Source organism: Suncus etruscus, chromosome 14 (assembly GCF_024139225.1).
Source record: "Suncus etruscus isolate mSunEtr1 chromosome 14, mSunEtr1.pri.cur, whole genome shotgun sequence".
In the NCBI taxonomy this organism is placed as follows: Eukaryota; Metazoa; Chordata; class Mammalia; order Eulipotyphla; family Soricidae; genus Suncus; species Suncus etruscus.
Window position 1 is genome coordinate 46,843,917 of NC_064861.1, and position 23,078 is coordinate 46,866,994.

The following is a 23,078-nucleotide window of genomic DNA, read 5'->3' on the forward strand; positions in this document are numbered from 1 at the left end:
TATAGCTGGATCGTATGGGAGCTCGATTTCCAGTTTTTGGAGGAATCTCCATATCGCTTTCCATAAAGGTTGAACTAGACGGCATTCCCACCAGCAGTGGATAAGAGTTCCTTTCTCTCCACATCCCCGCCAACACTGTTTATTCTCTTTCTTTGTGATGTGTGCCATTCTCTGGGGTGTGAGGTGGTATCTCATCGTTGTTTTGATTTGCATCTCCCCAAAAACCCCTTCCTTACACCTATATTCATTGCAGCACTATTTACCATAGCAAGACTCTGGAAACAACCAAGATGCCCTTCAACAGACGAATGGCTAAAGAAACTGTGGTACATATACACAATGGAATATTATGCAGCTGTCAGGAGAGATGAAGTCATGAAATTTTCCTATACATGGATGTACACGGAATCTATTATGCTGAGTGAAATAAGTCAGAGAGAGAGAGAAAAACGCAGAATGGTCTCACTCATCTATGGGTTTTAAGAAAAATGAAAGACACCCTTGTAATAATAATTTTCAGACACAAAAGAGAAAAGAGCTGGAAGTTCCAGCTCACCTCAGGAAGCTCACCACAAAGAGTGATGAGTTTAGTTAGGGAAATAACTACATTTTGAACTGTCCTAATAATGAGAATGTATGAGGAAAATGGAGAGCCTGTCTAGAGTACAGGCGGGGGTCGGGTGGGGCGAAGGGAGACTTGGGACATTGGTGATGGGAATGTTGCACTGGTGATGGGTGGTGTTCTTTACATGACTGAAACCCAAACACAATCATGTATGTAATTAAGGTGTTTAAATAAATAAAAAAATAGTGAGATTTTCAAGGAATTATACTTACTGGTACCAATTCTTTGAAATAAAGCTGAAAACAAAAATTATAAAGAGCTTATATTCTAATAAATACTTTGGAAATTGGTTTTGGGAAACAAAACTGAAAGCAAATTTAGGAGCACTTAAAATATAAATATGCCTTACCTATGTTTCCTTGGTTTTTGCAGAAGCAATAGGGTGGGAGTGGGGGCTGGAAAAAATTAGCAGTGTGGTTTTCCATAAACTGCAACAAACATGAAGACAGTGTAATAAAGTCAAAGGAACTATGATTGATTTATTACATTACAGTTTCTTAAAAGTATTCCATTGCCTTTTATAAAACCATCCAGTCATTAAAAAAATCTCTGTGAATAGAGTTTCCAATATCATTATAAAGGATTCTTGACAGCTCTTCATTTTTAATGGTGCTATTATAAACAGGCTCCATAATGGTGCTGTTTAGTTGGGGGGGGGCATTGTATGCTGGTTTTAGAGAGCAATGACTAAAGGAGTTTGGGATTACATGAGGACCCTGTGAAAAGCTGAATCTAAAGTAAATTTGTATAGAGTGATTGAAGAACTTGGGTCTTTTGGAGTGATGCTGATGGCATTTTCTAAAAGGGACTAGAATACCAAACAGGGTTCTAAAGTGTTTTTTTTTCTCTTTTAAATCTGAAAGATAAGGAAAAACAACTGAAGTGTCAGATTGTCCTTAAACATCCAACAGGAAGAAATGGTTCTTATATGCAATTCAAATTGGAAGGGAAAGATTGTGCCTCAGGCCAACTGAAGGGAAAATGCTGGCTTTCTAATTTACAGCAAATGGAGATGAGCTCTCAGCTCGGTTGACCAGAATCCCCAAGAGACAAAGCATCCAGAGAAAGAATTCAAGGCTGTGAGTAAGGCTGCTTGCATTTGGGCAGTGCTTAACCTCTCTTTTTTGCCCACCACCCATTGCAGGGTAAATTTAAAAAGTATAAGTTACACCTTCAGGGAATGAAAAATGTCCTTTGTGGTCTAGAAATAAATGTAAATGCGAGTGCTTGTACCTCAATTTTATTCTATATATGTTTACTATGTGTTTATTGGTGCCTGGTATCATGCCAGACACTACTAGAATACAAAGATGAATAAGCAACAATATCTGTCTGACTGGTCAAGACCATTGAGAAATGAAATAAGTCAAATAATAGAAGTATTACAAAAGTTAAAGAAGACTTGTATTACTCTTTTTTGAACTTGATCAGTATTCCCTTTCCTTGAGTCAAGCACCTTAATTAGTTTCTCTTCTATTCCAATGGAATGTGCTATCTCTATCTCCAGGGAAGAGCAATATACCAAGTATGAATAATCAGACCATTCCAATCCCCTAGTTCTAGTTGTCAATGCAGTCATAGATGCTTGAACTAAGCTGGACCAACAAAAGTGAAGTTGCAACTTTGACTGAAGTGATTGAGGGAAAGGTCGATGAGTTATAACTTGGGCTGCTCACCACTGAGCATTGATTTTTTGTTTCTAGATGTGACTCCTAAAAGCCAAAATGAGAGAATCAGAAAGTCAAGAGAAGGGCAGAAATATTGTATTTATCTATTCCCCACACTTCTTCACTCTGACACTTTAGAAAAATAACTACTTGCTACTACAAAAAAATCCTAATTGTGATAAGCAGCATCCAGAAGTAAAGATAAAGATGCATCTCTAGGAACCAGGGACATCTATAAGGCAGGTAGCATATAAACTGGGGAAAGATCAATTTATCATATTCCATGAACTTATCATGTACTTGAGTCTTAGCTGAGGTAAGTAACCATTGTAGCTCCTTGGAAGGGCTTTGCCTTGGCTGTGTCCCTGATCCCCTGTGCTAGTCACTTGTCCCATTTTCACTTAGATCTCTTTCCTGGTTTCTGTTGGAATTCAGGTGCCCTCAGACTTCCTTGGGAAAACAATCTTCTGCTAAGAGTCTTAGGGAAATCTCAAGTAGAATATTGTAAAGTTGAAGGAAATGAAAGAGTGTATGCTCCCTTCTCTCTGTCCTTTTGCCTCTGTTTTTGTTAGTATTCACACTGACTCTAGGGTCTATATCTCTATATCTATATCTCTATATCTATATCTCTATAGATAGTCCATACATGACTCTAGCCAAAAATGGCTTTTGGCTCTCGGTTGATTATAACACCTCCTAACTTTATTGTCATTCCTGTTCAATTTGTCCTTTCAACTCTTCCAACATTTTCTAACTGGAAGTCTCAATAACTTAATTCTAAGTGTAGAAAAATATTATACTATTGATGAGGAATCTGTCATTAATTTGGCCAGGTCAAAAGTTGCATGAGGTGATAGACTGTATGTTAGGTTCCCCAAATATATTGAGCCCGTTTTTGTTTGTTTGTTTTGTTTCTTTGGCCACACCTGGTAACGTTCAGGGGTTACTTTTGGCTATGCGCTCAGAAATCACTCCTGACTTGGGGGACCATTGGAAACGCCGGGGGGGATCAAACCAAGGTCCGTCCTAGGCTAGTGCACGCAAGACAGACACCTTACACAGTTGCGCAACCGCTCCGGCCCGAGCCCAAGTTTTTGAAGGAGTCTCCAGTGGCCTAGTACCAAAGCAAAAATTATGAAGTTAACCCTGTACAGTGTACTCTGTGAGACAGGGAGCCTGAGGCAAAACAGTTGCAGGAAATCTCTGAAGTATTCCTAAAAGCTGCAGGTTTCTGCAGAGGCCACTTATGTCCTCCAATCAGTTGTTGAAGGTTAGAATTATAAAGTTGTTTTGAGTAAACATAAAAGTAGGAATGCAAACACTCTTATCTGCAACTACTCAAATTTATTTCTAAGTAAATTTTTGTGTATTTTGTTTCCTTCTACATCAGATTGTTCTTATAGTCTCTTCACTTCCTTAAATTCCCAGGAGCAAAAAGTAATAATGACGTACTAACACTGTGTCCTGTTTTAACTTGTCATGCTGTCAGCTCTACCCTCAGCATGAGGTGCTGGAGGGAAGTAATTAGAGTGATTTTAGCCAAACTTCTTGATCTCATTTATTAATGACAACAAAATGTTTAAGTATTTAAAATAGCAATCCCATTCTCCTACCCCCTAAATTTTCACTTATGTGTATGTCCAATAGTTACAGTATTTTGTCCATTTCAAGGTGGTGCTAACATATCATTATATCTTAATCTCTCCCTCGTTATTCACTGGGAAATTGATTTTCAGACTGCCAGCCTAATACCAACCATTCAAGAACCTCCATCACAGTCCACAGTGGAATTAATTTTACATTTGTACTTTGATCAGTAGAGGAGGCTACAGAGAGAGCTGTGCTGACAGATTCTAAGGTTACAACCAGGTTGAGCCAAAAATTAAAAAAAAATCAGTTGGTTATGTCTGACCAGAGAGGGAGCAATGATGCATGATATTATTATGAATATTTGCTATCTTGGTAAAAGAAATGCCAGCATAGAACCAGATATAACTTTATGGGACATATGAGTAATATGTAAATTCAAAGATGTCATGAAATATTATTTAAAAAATAAAGATGTCAGGGGAGAGAGATAGTAGAGGGTTTAAAGTGGGTGGGTGAGTGGGAAAAAAATAAAGCACTTGCCCTGCAGTCAGCACATACTGGTTCCATCTCTGACACTATATGGTTCCTAGAGTATAGCCAAGTACACTCTAGAGACCCTCCAGGCACCAATAGCTGGTCCAGGTAATTCGTGGCACTACAGAGCCCAAACAGCACCACATTCCCTAACACTTGCATTGAATAATTGCTGACTTACTTGACTGAGAATTGGCAGGAGGATATTTTCTGAACATCACTTGGGAGACTCCCTCAAAGATATCGTTAATTTCTCAAAATTTCTCAGTGAAGTTGGGTAAAATCATAATAATTTGTGAGATAGAAGAAACTATGACACTGAGGATTTTCCAAAATGAAAAAGAAAAGGCAATAAATACCAATGCGTTTATTTGACTTTTGAGGAAAAAGACTGAGAGGCCTGAGAAGGGGACCAATGCAGAACCTCTCATGATATGATATCTTCTCATTTGTTTCTACTCTATCACTTTCGCACCAATCTTTTTTCTCTACCCCATTACACAATCCTACTTACAAGGGTTCTGGGAAATAATTTTCTGGAACACAGCCTCAGATTAGAAGCTCCTTTTCTTTTTTTTTTTTTATTAATAAAAACTTCAGAGTCAAGCATGCAGTGGTGTTTAATAAGTTCTTACTGAAAGGTATTGCCCAAGAGACTATTCCCTGCAAAGCAGTCCAGTGTGTAACTGCTAGTGGAAGAATTCCCAAATGATTGATAATTGTCAGCACACAAGTCCTCCCAGGAGTCACCAGCTCCAGTCCCCCAATCTGTCCATTATCTGCCTGCCCCAGATTTCTTATAGCCCTTCAACTTCTTTCCTCTTCTTAGCACTTTCTGTTTCAGTTCTAACTAGGATGAGGGGAGGCCATTTCGTGCAGAGGCACCTGGAAAGAAGTACACTTCAATCAACTGCAGACACCGCCAGAGTTAAAACAATGACACCAAATTGCAAATTGTAGAACTCTAGCAGTAGAGTTCTATTCCCAGAAAAGAGGGTGGTGGATTCTTTAAAAAAAAAAAAAAAAAAGCCAAGAAATATTTTCTCAACATTTCATAAACAGTCATTTGAAAACTGCCCCACAACAAATTGGAAGTCAGTACAATGCCCACGCATTCACTTGTTAGACCTGGAAGAATGTGCACACACACTGCATTTTTATACATACATATTTACACACAATATACATAAAGAATGACCTTCTCCTGCTCCGCCCTTCCCCTGCCTGCAATGGTAACATTTACTGAAGATTTTATTACAAAAGCCACAAAATGAAATTCTAATCAATAGTAGTTTGCAGGATGGTGGGGGAAAAAAGAAGGAATTGAATACATTCATAGGTAAAAGATGTTATTATCTCAGTTCAGTAACTATGAAAGAGAAATAGATGAAAAATCTGGGTTTTATATTAAAAACCAGCACAGCTGTAGAGTTACATAATAAAGTATTGCCTGTATCCATGGAAATGGAGAGTAATTGATGCACCACAAGTTATTTTTATAAACCCAAACAAAAAAATTCAATCAGAAATGTCTTTTCCCGTTTTGGGGGCATTGTATATTTTGTATCTGTACATAATGCACACATTTAGAGTGTGAATGCACTCATTATTGATCAGCCGTGTTGAATAGGACATGCTGCTTTCCCTGAATATTCAAGATTAGAATCCTGTGGCCCAGCTCCCACTCCTTGAAAGACTTCTGAATAAATTGTGCCGAGCTTTAAAATTCAAGCAGTTCCAACTTGGGCAAATAAAGGAGCCCCATTTCCAGTTTTGGAGGTGTCTAAAGGGGCAAGTTTGGAAGGTGGGTACTCTGTAGAATATGTACACTGGATTTCTTGACCAGATCATTTATTGCCTCCCCACACTCCACAAGTCCTCCTCCCCCAACACACAGTACTAAGGACACACAGGTCCTATATATAAATAAATCAGGATACACGGCATTTTAATTTATTCTTACTTGGTTTAAGTCACCTAAAACAAGGCTGGACAGATAGTACAGGGGTTAAGATGCTTGCCTTGCATGTGGCTTGTCAGTTATGATCCCTAGCACCTCAGTTTCCCCCCAAGAACACAGCAGGGAGTACAGGAAGTAGTCTCCCCAGCACTGCTGGGTGTAACCTCCCTCTCATACCCCTCCCAAAATCACCTAAAGGATCTGTAAAGACAAATCAGAAGGTTTCATCTCCAAGGGAAAGACCTTGAAATCAGTCCATTCTATGTACCTCCCTAAGGTAATTCTTGTCATTGGGCAAACTGGAGAAACACAGAAGCTGGACTGGCTTCTTAGTATGTTGTAGAGTATGTCATGTGCCCCTACTCCGATTGCTCTCACTGTTGGCTTATGCTCTACCCCCTTGAAATTCTGAATAATTTTGCAAGACGGGTCCCAGATGATCAATGGGTATTGATTTATTGTAATGGTAATGTATTGCAATGGTATTGTAAATTATGTAGATACTCTAGCAATAATACAATCGACAGTAGCATACATTTAGTAAATAGACAAACTTGAATAAAAATAAAATCTTATAAATTAATTGGTTAGGAGACCTTTAGCTGATTATTTAAATCTTGTGAGTCCCATGCATTCATCTATAGAAAAGGAAATAAAGGGGACATTGATTAGGTTTGGTATGAAGATTAAATGACACAATGTTTGTGAAATGTAGCTTTTCTATAAATTAATACCATTGTTAGTCAAGCTGTGAGTTGTAAAGGATGGATTGGGCATTTCAGTTGATTGCTGGACCAGGATGCTAAGTAAGTCTTGGCCTTCCTGATGTTGAACAAATGTGCAAATTGCCTTAAGTAAAGCAACAATCTTCTATGAGTTCATATTAGATGCTACCAAATATGTATAAATTCTTTCTATTAATATTAGGCTATGATTAGTGACTGGCTGTGACAGGGGCATACACTAAACAGGGAAAGTCCTGGAATAAAATTTACTTTATTGTTACTTCTAGATCCACTAATCTGGGGTTGGGCTGGTACAGGGTGATGTGACAACAGAAAGCAGTTTCTATAAATGACTGTCCATCAATGTATATAGTCAGTCCCTTTCTTATGTAACTACTACCTCTCACCAGGATTTAACATTAAATTAACTTCCTGCTGCCATATTGTAAACTTTTAAAAACCTTTTATAGATCTGTGATTTGCATGCCATTCACCTGCCATATAATCCATCATTTGAAAGTACAATTCAGTGGTTGTAGTAGACTTAATGCTTGTACAACAAGCATTCTCTGTAAGTCCAGAACACTTGTACCACCCCCAAAACAAATGTTCCCCTTTGTAGTCACTTGTTATTCCTATCTCCTTCTAGTCCCTGGCAAACATGTATCTACTTGCTGTCTATATGGATTTGTCCATACTGAACATTTCATATAAATGAAAATGTATTAGATGTAGCCTTTTGTGTCTGGCATTTTTCACTTGGATGCTGCTAATGAGGGACATTCATGCTATTGTAAGTATAGATACTTCATTCCTGGTTATTGCAAAAAACATTCTATTGTATGTAATCCACACTTTGCTTTTTCATTTATGAACTGACAGTCGTCCATCAGTGTTGTTTCTACTTTTGGCTATTTGAAATAAGGCTGCTATGAATAACTATGTATTTTTATTTTTATTTTGGGGCTATACCCAGCAGTACTCAGGAGTTACTCCTAGCTCTTCATTCAGAAATTACTGCTGGCAGGCTCAGGGGATCATATGGAATGCAGAGGATTGAATCAGGTTTGCTACATGCCAGGCAAACACCTCTCTGGTATGCTATTGTTCTGTCCCCCTATGTATATTTCTACATAGACACATACTCCATTTCTCTTGATTTATTATCTAAGGGAAATTTATCTTGGTTAGATATGTAGAAGTTGAATTGCTGGATCATATGGTAATTCTATTTTTAACTTCTTGAAGAACTGCCAAATAGTTTTCCACTGCAGCTGTACCACTTTACAATTCTACCAACAATGTATGAGGGTTCCAACTTCTCGACATTCTTACTATTTTTTTCTTTTTTTGCTGTCTAACTTATATTCTAGCCTTCTAGTAGGTGTGAAGAAGCATCTTACAGTTTTGATTTACATGTTCCTACTGATGACATTGATCATCTTTTCATTGACTTAAGGGTCAGTAATCTATCTCCTTTAGTAAAATATATAGTAAGAGCTTTTGCTCATTAATAAAAATAGACATCACTTTTTTGATTATTCTTTTCCTATTTAATGCTTTTGATATCCCATTGATAATCAATTGGCAATGATAAAAGAATTTTAAGTTCTATTCTATTGACCTATGTGTTTTTTTGTTCATACTCTCATATTTTTTTAATTTTATGTCCATACTCAGAAGTGCTCAGGGATTACTCCTAATTTTATCTTTAGGTGTCATTTTTAGAGGTGTCCACGGGATTATATGCAGTGCCAGAGATGAAACCCTGGCCCACTGTGTACAAGGCAAGACCCTTGTCTGACATACTCTCTTTCAGAACCCTTACTTTTTTCTTTCTCAAGATTTTTGGCTATTCTGACTTCCTTGCACTTTCACATGAATGTAAGGATTACTTTATTAATTTCTGAAAAAGTAGAAACTAGAATATTGATAAGACTGTATCAAATCTGCTGAAATATATCAACTTAATAATTATAAATCCTCTGATCATGCACTGTATTAATTTTCAAATAATTTCTTTTGATATTTATTATAATTTCCAATATACAAGACATAAATTGCTTATTTCATTTATGGTTTCTTATTTTACAAATTAAATTGTTTTATTAACTTTATCTTCACATTCTTCATTGCTAATGAAGTCATATCATCTATTCTACCTTGATCTTATTTTTAAAATCTTCCTGATTCCTATAATAAATCTAACAGATTTGATAAGATTTCTACATACAAGATAATGCCATATAACTATTCTTTTTCTAGACTAATGTTTATTAGAAGTGATAACAGAAACATTAGTCTCTGACTTGAATGAGATACATTTAATTAAAGTAAAGCATTATACTATTATTTGGTAATTTTTGTTGATGTCTCTTATGTTGAAAAAGTTTTCTTCTAACTTGTTGGCTGTTTTGTAATGAAAGGCTTGCTGCCATTTTTGCATTCCTCTGCATCCACCCTTTCTCCACAAAGTATTTAGAATTATCTCTCAACTGTAAGTCTCATCTATTACTCTTCTGTTTAAAAAAATTGAGAAGCTCCCAAGAGTTCTTAGGTTAAAGTCTGTGCTCCTATAAGACACTAGATTTCAGGATCTCAGTGGTGTCTGGTACCCTTTCCTTTCTTGTGCTCTGACCATTCAGACCTCTTCTTGTTGCCTTAATGTCTGCCATCCCCTCTGCCTGAAACCTCCCACACTGTTCTTTTTACATAGTAAATGAATGCTCATCTCTCTTGCAATTAATCATCCGTGAAGGCTTTCCAGTCTTGGAGTACAATCAGATATCACTGTTCCCAATTTTCAGATTTATTTTTCCTTCAGAGCATTTAGCATTGTTTGTTACTGTGTATTCATGTGGTTTGATTGATGTCTATCTCCTCAAGGAACATACACTCCAGGAAGACCAGGATAGTTTTTACTTTATCATCAGTTACTAGAATAACCTGGCACAAGAAGAGAAGACTTACAGAAAATAGTTAATTCGATGAACAGAGCCAAACCAATAGATACAGAGGTAATGTAATGGTGGTAATTTCCAGACCCAGATTTTGCCTATGAGTAACTTTAATGCTTACTTATTCTTGGTTTTACTCCATGGTTCAGTCTAGAATGTTTTTGAAGAAAAGACTTTATAATCTAAAGTGGCAGAAGAAGGTCTCTGTGGAGATTATTTTAAGGCTGAATGGCTGTTCTAAATCCATCCCACTCTCCTTGAAGTATCCCTACTTACTGCCAGTCTCAAAAAATCTCCCCTTCTCATAACTAGTTTTTCTCTTAAAAGAAAGCATTTATTATTTTCATTGTGCTATCAACACTGGCTAGTTCCTTTCCCTACCCTCTGAAGGTAAAAACCACAGGAGGCTTCATTTGATATTTTCTTGCCTTTCCTTTCAGATATGTTGAATGGAGGAATGATAGCACCATAAAAGTACATAATTTATTGACTTAAGAAAAATAGTTTTATTTGAACCAATGTAATTCTAAAATTTGCATTTATAAAATTTAATATTAAATTTTAAGTAAATTTTAACATTCTGTGACCCTACTAAACCAAAACTTCTACATACACAAATATTCATAGTGTGTATATATTGGTTTATATATATACATATAACATATATATAAAACCAATATAAATATTGGTTTTTGGCCCACACCCAGTGGCACTCAGGAGTTACTCCTGACTCTGCACCCAGAGACAGCTCCTGGCAGGCTCAGGGGACCATATGAGATGCTGGGTATTGAACCTGGGTCCATCCAGGTCTGCCACATGCAAGGCAAAAAGTCCTACCACTGTGCTATCTCTTTAGCTTCAAATAATATTTTTTTAATTTTATTTTATTGAAACAATTGTGATCTGCAGAGTCCTTCATAGTTTAATTTCAGATATACAATGAGTCAGGGCCCTTTCCACTACCAATGTCAACCTTCCTCCACCAATGAACTCAGAATACATTATATACCACCACCTTTGTCCCCTGTCCTACCAATATAACAGGCCCTTTAAGTTTAGGTCCCTTGATTCTATTATCATTTATTTTGGCTTGGATATTTAATAATACCCTTATTTATTTCCCCACTAATTGCATCTGAGACCACTTGGCCCCTGGTCCCCAGTCTTTTTTATTCCTTTTCTTTTTCTTTCTTTTAAGATATTTAAAAAATACAATAAAAAGGTGTGTGTGGGAGGTAGGTTTTTGTTTGTTTGTTTGGGGGGAATTTTTTTTGTATAGGCATAGCAAAATATGGGGTAAATAGAAAGGAAAAATATTTGGCCTAAAAACAGGGAGACCTTACTCATGAAGCATCCTGGCATAAAACCAACTACCAGCTCTGGGCATACTAAGTTGTCTAACCCCAAAGTCTTTCTTTGTGGTTGCAGTAAAAGTACTTTACAATCATGGTTGTTGCACTCAGGTTTTTATAATTAGAGATTCTGGTTTTTGTACAAATCCTATGTCAAAATCAAGGTGACATGGAGTGTCTTCTAATTTCATCTCACCATTAGGTGGCAATGCAGAGAACCTTGCCCTGAAAGCAGGTTGTTGATGTTATAAAGTTGTCAGGATGTCAACATGAATCCACTCTGGAGCAAGCCAATGCCAGGGCAGCATTAGGGTCTTCCCTGGTGGAAGTCTGATTCCTGATACTGATGTTTCATAGATGCAATCCAAGGTTTAGAGTAAATGGCCAATGTCCGATTTTCTGAATCCTAAATCAAGTCACTATGACAAGTGTTCAGGGTATAAGTCCCCACTGCAATATAAAATTTATGTGTTCCTATCCCTATTGGATAATAACTTGTTTGCACACATAAGATTTCCCCCATTTTAATGTGCCTATGCAAAAAGGAACAATGCCACATAGTATTACTGGTGCATATGGGGGTAAAAATAACAAGAAAACAATCCTGATAACTTGGTTCTAACATGAACTCAAAACACTAGAGAAATTTATCCTCTAGAATTTCCTACAAAATATATTTTAAAAAAGGAATGGATAAAACTACTGCTACATAAGAAGATAGTAAGAGTTATACCTATTAAGGAAACACATCTAAAGAAATATTTGAAGGAGATATACATGTCCCCTTTAAGTCTTTTGAAATAGTCTGGGAGGGGGGATAAAATCGGAACACATCTTCAGCCTGTGACATGGTCATGTGGAGTCTGAAAAATGGCTCCCAGCACTTACATATCAGGAAATGTCCTCAAGCTGGGGGCTTCTTAGAAACCAAATCTGGTAGCGAGCAATAGTCTACAGTATAGTAAATCTAATTTATCTAACCAGTTGTGTTGGGTTTCTATAACATCTTCATTTGCAGCTCATTTCCTCAGGCTTGTTCTGTTCCTTTGCACCCACCTATAATTACTATCTTTTTCTTTTGAAATCATTTAAAATTTTACCTCATAATTGCTGAAGTCATTTGTGATCACCCTTCCATACAGAGTAATTAAACTTCAATACTTTCACTTAACATCAGCTTTCTCTGAGCTCAAAATGAGCTCTCCTTTCTGAAAATTTGGTGACTCTTCAAGCCATATGCAAGCATGTTGTCATAACAGGATAGATTATATTAATTTCTCATGGCCTCAGCATATTTACTTCCGCAGTCAAAATAACTAGAAAGATATCTATTCCCATATGCACAGTTAAATGCCATAATTATCCTACTAACCAAACTTTAGTTACAAAATATTTAAGCCCAACTTCCCACCACCCCTACTGAACCTCCTCTCCTTTCTTTAATTCACAATTTATTTGACTTAATTAGTACCTGTCTTATGTATTGACTCTACCTCTAGCTAAATAGGTAACCCTTGCTAAATGGGTAACCCTCGCTCTAAACTATCACTTCCTATGTATATGAGTTCCACACATCATAATAATAAGACAGAATGGCAATCCTTGAATTTTTTTTATATATTATACATCCCCCTATTGCTAAGAGGAAAGACAGAGAGCATGATTCTTCATCATGATAATTACCCATGATTCCAGGCAAGATGTCTTGTGCACTTTAGATCCAAAATAGATTAGTAGGGTATCATTGTTAATGTGTTTTTTAAAAATATTTGGGCCACAGTTGTTGGCCCAAGTCAGGGTTTACTCCTGACTCCCCACTCAAATAATTCCAGCAGGCTTGGGGGACTACAAGGGATGTCAGGGATCAAACCCTTGTTAGGCATATACAAAACAAATGCCCCATCCTTCATGTTATTGCTCTAAACCTCATTGTTAATGTTCAAAGTATCAAGTTATCAAATTTAAAGAGAAAAGGCAGTAAAAAACGGTATAATGCACAATAAAATAGAAAATTTTTTCTTTGTATAAACATATCCTATGTGATGAAGTTCTATTTCTGCTTGAAAAATGAGGATAATGTTCTTCACACATTGTTCAATAACATTACTGAGGGTAAAATGGAATTCAGAGTGATTTGTGGGAAACAAAGGGAAATATTTTAGCTCAATTAATAATAACTAATTCTAAATTAAAGTTAAGGTTCTCAAGACATTTCTCCAATGAATACGTCCTTCGAAGTAGAATGTACAATATGAGTTCTTAAAGAAAGTTATCAAGAAGCCACCTGATTTTTTGGGGTCTATTTCTGTAGAGTAGCTAATTTCAATTTCCCAAGCTTTTACAACTTGTTGCAAAACTTCTGCAGCTGGTGTAAATTTAGTATTTAGTAAATTGTTATTCCAGTCACCATGCCTAGTGTTATAAGAACTACAAAGGTCCTATTCCTGTCTTCAGTGAGCCTGTAATCTAATGGCACATTTTGGTCAATTGCTTTGCTATTTTCCCAAAAGAAATAAGCTAGAGCATCCATATTTGTTATTTAGAGTATCAAGTTAAATACAATGAGTTTCCCAAAGGCTTGATTCATGAAGAAAGACAGACTACCAATTTGTAATAAGGTTGCCATAGTCTCTAAAATGTTCTGTCTTATTGCATTTGAAGCCTCACACTCTAATAGAGTTCTTAGATAATTCTTTTTCAACATTAAGGCATTTGTGGCTAGACACAACTAGTCTTTCAAGATACTTAAAGACCATTAGCAAAAAAAAAGTCTCCTTTCAAAAATTCTTTTGATGGAGCAAGATAAAATTCTTCCATTTGCTCTCAGATTTTGTATTATTTATGAACAAATCACAAATCACAAGGGGAGGAAGCTGAGCATACTGATTAAAGCATGTTTCAGGAACACATGCCAATTTTATGTACAGCCAGACTGAACTATTCCCTACACACACACACACACATACACACACACACACACACACACACACCAGCCACCTCCCATACATACCTCCCTAGCAGTTGATGATCTCTGTATAGATACAGTTTATACACTCAAACAAGTAAAGACTGCAGAGATGCATGAAGTCTTTGACATGTTTTGCACCTACATTTTAAGAGGAAATCAAAACTAACAGAAGAATGAGAAAAAGTTTCCTTTAATCTAGTTCACATTGATGATGAACAGTCTAAACAATTAAACTAACTTTTCAACCCACCCTTAGCATCCCATTACCCTATCGTTAGATATTAAATACACTGGTTTCAATAAAACTGATAAACTCTTCAAACAACAACAACAGCAACAACAACAACAACAACAGATAACCTCCCATTCAAGCCATCCCTCTGTGCAATGGAAACGATCCTTTGCCAAGAGGACTTTTTCATAATGCTGGAAGCACTCTCTTCAGGTGTGATTTTCTTCCAAAAAGTATTCTTTGGTGTGAAGCACAGGTGTCCACTGCTGGTACTGTGCTGGTGGAGCTTGTGGTGTTGGTGGAGCATGTCCTCAATTGGTTTTGAGTTCTATAATGCCTAAAAGGTGAGATTGAGAGATGAAGCCTGTGCCCTCAGCCATGTGGATGAAACACCTATACTGGGGCATGTTGCCAACACCAGGACACCACCAAAGAGCTGAGAGCCATATTTAAATGCCAGATTCTAGCATGAGGGTGCATTCAGTGATAAAACCTCAGCATTCCTAAGATAGTGCCTCTTCTTCAGTGAATATTTAGGCTATCAAGTCCTACTTAGGAACATGTCAGACTTCTCTGCTAGCCTTTCTACATGTGCTAAGAGCTTTGGGCCAAATCTGACCAAGTCACACCCCAGGAAGATACTCACCACCTGACTGATTCAACCTACCAGATCCTGCAGTAGCATACTAGTCCAATGAGAAACCAAGAACAAAGACTTCAGTTACTTCTCATCACTGTGGGAGGGGGGGGGGCTCATGGGTGTTCTGGGCACAATAAATTTGTCCCTTTCATGCCTCTCTGCTGACAAACAACAGCGCTATGTTTTTCACAGCTTAAGTCTTAGCACCATCAGAGAGCTCACAGCCACTGCTTCCTCCCAGTGCTTCCAAGCCCTCAAGCCCAGAAGTTTCAGTGGGCCTGTTTTCAGAAGTGGCTAGAAGTGTTCATTATCATCATCAATAAAGTTAGTATCTATAGCTTAGCAAACTTCACAGCTGCACCAAGAACCGCAGCTCTTCATTCACTGTCTCCTAGGCTGAGATTATGCAGGATCCTGGTTCCTATGAATATTTTACTACACTGATTATTCAGTGTGCTTTAATTTTTGTTTTCCATCTTATTTATCTAGTGTTTAATGACTTAATTTTTTGAGATTTTTGGATTTTATTTTGTTTGTTTGTTTGCAATATCCAGGGACCAGTAAGTTTTAATTGTAAAATGACTTTATGAGGTTGTGATTTATTTTTCTTTCATGTTTTTTTTTTAACTTTATTTAAGCACCATGGTTACAAAATTGTCCATTGTTGGGTTTCAGTCATATAATGTATACCATCCTTCACCAGTGTACCCTTTCTGTCACCAACACTGATGTCTTGTATTTCCCTTCTAATCCTCCATTCCTGCCTTGCTCTGGTGCAGGTAAATTGCTTCTCTCTCTCACTATTTCTCTCTCTCTTTCTATCCTCTCTCTCTGTCTCTCTCTTTCCTTTTTGACACTGTGGTTTTACACTATTGTTAATGGAGAGGTGCCTTGCCTGTGAGTTTCTCCACTTTTAGCACCAAGTTCTTGTACAGAGCAAAGTTCCATCATTGTCCTAGTTAGACCCTTCTCTATTCTAGCTAGAGTCAACACTCTTTGTGATGAGCTTTCTAGACTGGGCTGGAACTTCTGACCTGTCTCTATTGTTTCTGAGATCATTACCATACACTCTCTTGTCTTTTTTTACATCCCACAAATGAGTGAAATTATTCTATGTCTATGATTTACTCTGACTCACTTTACTCATCATAATAGTCTTCATGTCCAAAAATGTATAAACAAATCTCATGACTTCAGTTTTCTATTCTATTGTGAAGATGTACCACAGTTTCTTTAGTTCTTTAGTCACTCATCTGTTGTCAGGCACATGGGTTGTTTCCAGATTCTGGCTATTATAAATAGTACTGCACTTAAGATAAGAGTGCAGAGGACATTTTTATATTATGTTTTTGTGTTCCTAGGGTATATTCCCAAGAGCGGTATTGCTGGGTCATATGAAAGCTCAATTTCTAGCTTTTTGAGAAACATCCATACTGTAAGTGAGGTTTGTGATTTAAATTTAAGCTTAGGGTTAATGTGTGAGCAATGATGGTATTATCTTCAAAAGATCTTTAAATAATCTGGCTATATTGGTAATTTGTTTTATTATTTTTATAGTGTCAACATTTTTTATTTTACTATATAACTACCATCTAATCTTGTTTTTTTTCTTTTCTGGTATATCTGTGGATCTGATTAGAGTACACTTGAATGACAACAGGAAATTTGTGATATCTGTACCCTGTAGCTGAAATCACCCCAGATTTAGATAGTATAGGCTGTGGTCAGGGTTCAAAAATGCTGATATCACTAGTCATGTGTTGAAGCTATATGCGTGGGAAACCATCAACAACTGTAGACAGAGGCTTTTGAATTAGTCCTCATATGTATCTCAATTGGTTTCCATTGGTTTTGTTTCCCCATTGTCTTTTCATCTAGCTTTTCCCCTCCACTTGAGGGTGAAGCTATGTTTTTTTTATCTCAATAAATGGGAGTCATAAGGCCTGAGCTGTGAGCTGCCATCTAGGCTTGTGGTTCCATGTGGTGGAGTGACTGGCTTGGGGGTGAACAGCTTGCTGTGTGAGTTTCTTTCCTACTAAAAGTTTTGTATCTGCTCAGTGGAATAGGCTTGAATACTCAGAAAATGTTCCCCAGACATACAATCACCTAATTTTTGATAAAGAAGCAAGAAATCCTAAATGGAGCAAAGAAAGCCTCTTCAACAAGTGGTGTTGGCACAACTGGCTAGCCACTTGCAAAAAATTGAACTTAGACCTTCATCTAACATCATGTACGAAGGTAAAATCCAAATGGATTAAAGACCTCGATATCAGACCCGAAACCATAAGATATATAGAACAACACATAGGCAAAACACTCCAGGACATTGAGACTACAGGCATATTCAAGGAGGAAACTGCACTCTCCAAGCAAGTGAAAGCAGAGATTAACAGATGGGAATATATTAAGCTGAGAAGCTTCTGCACCTCAAAGTAAATAGCGCCCAGGATACAAGATCCACCCACTGAGTGGGGGAAACTATTCACCCAATGCCCATCAGATAAGGGGCTAATCTCCAAAATACACAAGACACTGACAGAAATTTACAAGAAAAAAAAATCTAATCCCATCAAAAAATGGGGAGAAGAAATGGACAGACACTTAGACAAAGAAGAAATACAAATGGCCAAAAGACACATGAAAAAATGCTCCACATTACTAATCATCAGGGAGATGCAAATCAAAACAACTATGAGGTACCATCTCACACCACAGAGAATGGCACACATCACAAAGAATGAGAATAAACAGTGTTGGCGGGGATGTGGAGAGAAAGGAACTCTTATCTACTGTTGGTGGGAATGCCGTCTAGTTCAACCTTTATGGAAAGCGATATGGAGATTCCTCCAAAAACTGGAAATTGAGCTCCCATACGATCCAGCTATACCAGTCCTAGGAATATACTCTAGGAACACAAAAATACAATACAAAAACCCCTTCCTTACACCTATATTCATTGCAGCACTATTTACCATAGCAAGACTCTGGAAACAACCAAGATGCCCTTCAACAGACGAATGGCTAAAGAAACTGTGGTACATATACACAATGGAATATTATGTAGCTGTCAGGAGAGATGAAGTCATGACATTTTTCCTATACATGGATGTACACAGAATCTATTATGCTGAGTGAAATAAGTCAGAGAGAGAGAAAAATGCAGAATGGTCTCACTCATCTATGGGTTTTAAGAAAAATGAAAGACTTCTTGCAATCATAATTTTCAGACACAAAAGAGAAAAGAGCAGGAAGTTCCAGCTCACCTCAGGAAGCTCACCACAAAGGGTGATGAGTTTAGTTAGAGAAATAACTACACTTTGAACTGTCCTAATAATGAGAATGTATGAGGGAAATGGAAAGCCTGTCTAGAGTACAGGCGGGGCTCAGGTGGGGAGGAGGGAGATTTGGGATATTGGTGATGGGAACGTTGAACTGGTGATGGGTGGTGTTCTTCACATGACTGAAACCCAAACAACACAATCATGTATGTAATCAAGGTGTTTAAGTAAAAGAAAAAAAGAGTTTCATATCTGTGTGGATTACTTATTGCAAGGACCAGCATCTCCTATGTTACCCAGATAGGGGGCATGGGATTCCCCTTTCCTCTCTGAGGACTGTGGAATGATCAACCTACCATTCAACAAACAGTTTTGTAAATCACAGAATTGTAAATCAATAAGAGATGAACTAAACAAAATCAAAATTAAAAGTAATATTTAAAAATTGCTGGTATCTTGCAGTTAGTGTGGCATAATAGACCACTGACTTGGCAGACAGTGGATATTGTAGTCAAATATACCCAATAACAGCTGTTCTTTTTTTTTTATTTGTTGTTTGGTTTTTGTTTGTTTGTTTTTGGTTTTTGGGCCATACTGGTGATGCTCAGGGGTTACTCCTAGCTATTTGCTCAGAAATCACTCCTGACTCAGGGGACCATATGGGGCACCAGAGATCAAATCCAGGTCAGTCCAGGGCAGCCATGTGCAATGGTTGTGCAATCGCTCCCGCCCTAACAGCTGTTCCGAAAACCAGTTTTCATAGCCACAGATTTCTGCGTTTGCTAGTACCATTTTAGGAATGAATCAATGCCAGATATCCAGGCTTCAGCCCTGTAGTATCTGCTACCTGCTCTGTGACAGTAGCTCCCAGTTGCTTTCTTAGGAGCCACTACTTGCAGTAGAGGCTTGGAAACAATTGCCCCCAGTGCTGTGTACTGCCAGTTCCCAGTCTAATTTTGAGAAAGTGGGTGCAGGCACTAAATTGAACCTTTCTGGGTTCTTTGCAAACAGTATCCTCTATCTCATGCTGGACATTAAGTCTGGTGTGCCCACTTCAGGGATCTTCCTATAGTTCTAAGAAGCTACAAGTCAGCGCAGCCGCTGGAATCTAAAATCGGAGGTCTCTTGAAGCAGAGCTTGTGTTACACAAGGGCAAGACTGGGAACCTGTTGTGGAAGGACTGTTACTGAGACCTTTGCTAGATGAAGGTCACCTTGGAAATGGCTGCTCCCAAGGCAGGCAGTGATTATACATCTTGGATTTAGAATGTCCCCAAACTCTACAAGTGCCTAGTTGCAGTAGGAAATTGAATTCTGTGAGTAGCCTAAACAGTCAGCAATTCAGCATGAGCCTTTTGGATAGGGTAGGGCCACATCAGGTCAGTCAGAAAACTTATTGGGTTAGTTTTTGAAATAGCAATCTTATGTGGCATGGCTTAACTCAAATATGGCTGCTCTCTGCTCATTCTATGAGTGGAAACCTATTGTGTTGGACTTGATAAGCCCTGAGAGTCTGCTTTTGATTTAGCTAGTGCTGGTATAAAAATGATATTCTTTGGTTTCAGGCTTCTTTCCATCCTAGGTTGGCATTTTTTTTCAATACCACTTGCAAAATTTCCCAGTCCTTTTTTTCTATCTCTGCTTCACCTTTTCTCTAACCCAGGGAAATACTCTTTAGTTCTGGACTTGCCTACCGTTCTTAAATTCAGAGTTAAAGCTTCCTGAGGGTGGGGGAGATTCCTGATTTCTCCAGTGAATTTTCTCAGTGAGATCCCTTGAGGGTGCTGTGCTTTGTAAGGGTGTATTGCATAGATCATTATTACAGTTGCCGATATTCTGTAAGTTATCAGAGGAAATATTCTTCTACCAACTTAATAAACCCTACCTCAGAATTTAGTGTATTACTGCTTGGACCAAGAATGTCTGAGATGTGCTGTGGGCAAGAATATTTTATTAGTTGGGAAAGATTAAATATTCCCTCAGTTAACCATAACTTTTTAACAAGAGAAGATGAAGTAACAAATGAGATGATAGAATTTAGTCGAATCTGTGTCAACTCTGTTCTCAAATTAAAATTACTCATAAATAGGAATCATGTTGAATGTCTCTTAAAAAAACTGTAGAGAAAGATTCCAAAACTAAGATACATACATATTTAGTACATTTTAATGTAATATAGTTCTTTCTGAAATACAAAATAATTTTTAAAATATTAATCTCCCTCCCAACCAACTTTGTGACTTATTTGGGTCTCTGAGTGACTCTGGAACGAAAGTTTCATTTCAAAACTCTATATACAAAATAGATCTTGCTATTGCTTCCTGAGCTCTAAACACAAGATAGCTGGGTTGATATAAAGAAATCTAAAAGTATTATGCTGGTATGTCTCTGAACCATCCCCTAGGGTTGTGTTCTCATTAAATAACAATAGCTGCTCCCAACACACATCAACTTGGAAGTAGGGGTACAAATGTTTAGATCACAGCCTTGAAAGACAGATTGCCTGGATTTGGATGTGGATTTTGGCAGCTATTAATTGTACAGCCGTAGGCAAATTACTTAACATCTTTCTGCTCCATTTCCTGATGTGTAAAATGAAAATGATAGGACCTCCCTTATAGTTAAACTGTTTCCCCATAGTCACTGAGTAATTAGATACCTGCCTACATCTTCATCTTCTCCCTCCAAATCTTTCCATTACACTAAAAATGTTCAAATCTCATCAAAATCAATTCAAGGGCAGTTTCTGGTGCTTTTTCCTCCATGATACCTGCCACTTTTATGGCTGATGGAACTGCCATCCCTTCTGAGGTCCAAACCTTGAACCTGTTGTCACCCTCCTGTTAGCCACTACCACTATGTCTAGTCGCAGACTTTTCCTCCACTGTCTTCCACTTTCACACTCTTATTTGCCTCTCAAGCACCAGGTCCTCTCTTCAATTCAGTCAACACAAATGTACCCAAACTATATTCAGTGCCTTTTATGTCCCAGCCATTCCTATGCTCCTTTCACTTTCTTTCATCATATAGGATCCCTCTAGTCCTAGTTTCCATTTCTTCACAGTCTAGGCTCTGTAGTTCAACTTTGCTAAATGTTTTACTGTTTGGTGTCTGTTTCCTTTCATCGTTTGGAGGATAAAGAACCAATAAATTTTTCCACTACATACCAGAAGTTACAAGTTAATTTATATTCTAACTTCATAATACCATGTAGCAAATAAATCAGGTCATTAGATTAAACCTTTTTTTTTTAAAAATAAATCCTTTAAGCAAAATCAAAATAGCTCTTCTTTAAAAAGTAAGAAGATCTGGAGCCAAAGCAATAGTTTAACAAGCTTGCCTTGCATGCAGCCAACCCATGTTCAATCCCCAGCACTCTATAAGGTCTGCAGAACACTAACAGGAGTGATCTCTGAGCAAGAGTAAGCCCTGAGCACAGAGTCAGGAAAAAGTTTTGAGCACAGCTAGGTGTGAACTTTAAACCAATGGGGCCCGGAGAGATAGCACAGCGGCGTTTGCCTTGCAAGCAGCCGATCCAGGACCAAAGGTGGTTGGTTCGAATCCCGGTGTCCCATATGGTCCCCCGTGCCTGCCAGGAGTTATTTCTGAGCAGACAACCAGGAGTAACCCCTGAGCACCGCTGGGTGTGGCCCAAAAACCAAAAAAAAAACAAAAAACAAAAAACAAAAACCAAAAGAAAATAAAAATGAAAATGTAGAAGACCAATGTGAGCTAAATACAAAGGAAAAAACGTACAATATTTGAAACAGTAACTGAATTTATGAATCCACCTATCTAAATTATTTGCCAAAATCTAATCAGCGGAAATTATGGTTGGAAAACAGAATTCAAATATTATAAACTCTAATAAGGTAGCACTGTTGATGTGATGAAAGTTTGAGGAGGGCAGATGAAAAATACCTAAGGTGACATTCTTAAACCTGAACAACTCCAATGACTTCCCACACAGAGCAAACTCATCATGCATCTTACTTCTTTGTCATGCATTTATCAATCTTACTGTACTATGGACTTTTAAGTATTTTAAATTACTAGCAGTAATTGAGCTCAGGAAAGTGGAAGGATACAAAGCCAAAACACACAATCTGTTTAATTTCTACACACAAAACAATGAGTTACGGGAAATGGAAATTAATAAAACTATCCTCTTTATAATATCATCAAAAAGGACAAAATAAATAGCATGGCTAAGTGACATTTTCCATTTTAGAGGAGAATTGGAAGACAAAGATATAAGCAGCTGGTTTTGACTAAAGGTAGAAGAACCAGGCATGTCTGCCACCATCTTGGGTAGGAGAAAGATGTTCCATACTCCAAACTAGCCACCCTGTTTACCTGGGTTTCCAGGTGTCATTAGGTTACAATCTGATAAGCATAAAGTATGCCTGCAACTTCAGCAGCATCTACTGAGAAATATCTGATCTTAAGACCAACAGCCAATGACTGACAAGATTGGTCCTTTGGGAACAATTATCAGGCTCCAGCTTGGAAAACGGAATAGAGAGAGTAGGGAGGGATGGGACAGGGAAG